Raw genomic sequence first — 2,936 nt, 5'->3', positions numbered from 1 at the left:
AGTGAGATCTCCAACTCTCTCTATTTTGCATTCTGCAATTTTATTTTATTTTTTGCATTTTTAAAAACCTACTTATTTTTCAGCCTGGGAAATAAAAAATAAAAAATGAGACTGAAGCTTCCCTGACTATGCCTGGGGTCATTTTGGAATACCCAAACACATTTAATATATATATTTTTAATTGGATCTTTTCTTAATTTTCCTGGGTTCTTAAAAAATCGCCTGAGGGGGCAGTGCTCATCTGTGAGGGGGCATTGCCCCCAAATGCCCTCCGGGTGGCTACAGGTCTGGTTCAATATAATTCAACAAAAATAACCTCAGAGAAGGCACAACTATGTACTCAAAGCCCCTTATTAACATGTTAGTCACCAGATGCCAATAACTTCTTGTTAGTCTTTTATGTGCTACTGGACTCCAATCTTGATCTTCTACTGCAGACCAACATGCTGTGTGAGAGAGAGAGAGCTACATGGGCAGGCAGAAGACTTTCAAGGCCAGCTGACCTGGGATCTTACAGAGCCACTGATGTTCAAGAATTGCTTTTTCCAAGTAGGAACCCAAATGATTATATAACTCCAGGTGAACAGAAAGGGACGCAAGACTATGCAAACTGCATTTATGCAATTATTTTCGTGCCATTCTTCCACTGGATGATTTGATGACAGAACGGTCACAGAAGGTGTTTTGGAGAGTTCCCAGCTTCCCTACCAGTTGTGAATGCTCAATAACTATGGCAACCATTATTTATTCAGTGAATTCAAGTGGAGATCAATATCCACTGCTAGCTCCATCAGTGCTAGGCCTGGAATTCCACTAGGAATTCATAGACACTCTTCTAAGAAACCAAAAGCACCTCAACCGACCTTTGCTATTTTCATTATCTTCTACTTTTTGCAGCTTATTTACCTCTAAGGAGCTGGAGATAAAAGTAATCTCAAAGTCAGGCTATTTTGGGCCTGGAAGAACTGATGTGTTATACAAAGTACTGGAGAAAGAGATGATGCTATTCCGATTCTTTTTCTTAAAAAAAAAATCCTTTAAATCCCTAAAATAAAGCCTTTTATCACATTCCACTTTTACCAGCATTGTAGTCAAAGGGGAAAAGCTTAGCTCCAGGGTACGTTACAAACCCCCTTCAGGGCAAGTTGGTTGCAAAGACCCAATATACGTCATCCCCTCCAAATATATATTTTCACATGTGGAAAGGGCTCTGGTTTGCTGAAGCACAAAAGAATCTAGATTTGCTTGTGTGGCGAGTGAAAATAAGTTTTGCGATAATGAGACACGTGATATGACAGGTGTATTTACACTGCAGACTTAAACTAGTCCTTATAGCTCCCCGGGCAATCTGTAGTTCTTTGAAAAGGAGGAAGGATTAACAGAGAAATCTCGAGTCCTATTAACCGAACTACGATCCCCAGGGTTCTTTCGGGAAGCCCAGTTAAACTGGTATAAAATTGAGATAATGAAGACGTATCCCTAAGGAGCCAAACTCGGTTAGTTCCTGTTGAAATACAGGCATCTAGAAACATCTCCCTCCCTTTGTTGTATCTGGAGGATGGATATTATGAACTGAACCGCATCAATATCTTCTGTCTGGTCACTGCTACCCGTCTATGACAAGCACTCTGTTTTAGGAAGGCATTTCTGCTACATCAGTAGGATGCTGTAAGGTTTTATGTGTTGGGGGGGGGGGCTTCTCTGGGAGCTTTTCAAGGGCCCGGGCAGGTTTGCAACCACACCAGGGGAACAGCACTAATTGTTCTTTCTTTTGCGAATTCTGAGCCGAGTACAGACTGGCGGTTTGGCTCGGCAGCCAAACATTTCGGGAGTGTTTCAGTAGCTGATTAAAGGGGCGGGGTCACACAGGCACATCTGTCAGGCGTCCCCCAGCCGTACTCAAGCCGTCTTGTGCCGCTTCCCTCCCGAGTTTAAAAAGTACCAGGTGAAAGTGGTAGCAAACCGTCTGTAGAGTGGGTTGATTCCGGTTCCCTGACATGTGAATGCAAGCGCTGCTAAGGCGGGAACAACCCACAGTAATTAATAATAGGCGCTGGCTGTTTCCGCGGCATGCGCCCATGCGCATGCCGCGGAGTGCAGAAACAGCAGCTAACAGCCTGCCGGGGGCGGGCGGACGGTTGGAACGCTCCGTTGCGCTTCCTCCACAGTATCCTCCCACCTCATTCGCTGCAGTGTGAATGGGAATACCATGAACAAGCCGTTCCCAGTCTGTTCCGGGTCTTCTTTGCCACGACTCCCTAGCGCTTAAAATTGCCAGTCTGAACTCGGCCCTGGTGTGTGTTTTTAAGCCCAAGGAACTCTAACATCCAAACGGAGAAGTCTGTAAGCCCTCAAAGCCCTCGGGACGGCCTCTCCTGGTATATCCCAAGGAGAGCACTACACTCAATAGATAAAAATCTACCCGGGGCACAACATCGCCGGGGCACAACATCGCCTGGTGGTTCCAGGCCCCCGGGAGGCAAGGCTCGCCACGACTAGGACCAGATCCTTTTCAGTGGTGGCCCCTACCTGGTGGAACGAGCTCCTGGAGGAGATCAGGGCCCTACGGGACCTTATGCAGTTCCGCAGGGCCTGTAAGACGGAGCTCTTCCGCCAGGCTTTCACATAGGGGCCACCACTACCACCGCCACCAGTGAGGTGGACAACATCGGGGTAAGGATGGCCCAGGAAGATCTGCCACAATTTCTGCGTGGCCACTGGATTTACCTGGTTGAGCTACAGGATAACATCACCCTGGAGAACCATCTGGAGACCATCTTGTTAAACTGAGTATAATTTTATTAATTGTCATGATTGTTTTATTGCTTTTATCTGTTTTATATGGGCTTTGCCCCTTGTAAGCCGCGCTGAGCCCGCTCTGCGGGGAGGGCGGGGGATAAATCTTAATAAATAAATAAAAATAAATAAACTGTCCT

The 2,936-nt window shown here is 46.2% G+C and overlaps 1 protein-coding gene across 1 annotated transcript in view; it reads right to left on the bottom strand.

Moving 5' to 3' along the window:
* Positions 1-2,936, bottom strand: part of NR4A3 (nuclear receptor subfamily 4 group A member 3) — a 36,836-nt gene that overhangs the window by 1,213 nt on the left and 32,687 nt on the right. The window lies entirely within an intron of this gene.

The sequence above is a fragment of the Gekko japonicus genome, unplaced genomic scaffold (genome assembly GCF_001447785.1).
Source record: "Gekko japonicus isolate JY-2015 unplaced genomic scaffold, Gekko_japonicus_V1.1 scaffold1618, whole genome shotgun sequence".
NCBI classification, from domain to species: Eukaryota; Metazoa; Chordata; class Lepidosauria; order Squamata; family Gekkonidae; genus Gekko; species Gekko japonicus.
Note: the sequence above shows the minus strand (reverse complement) of the source record. Positions and strands in the feature narration are given on the sequence as shown.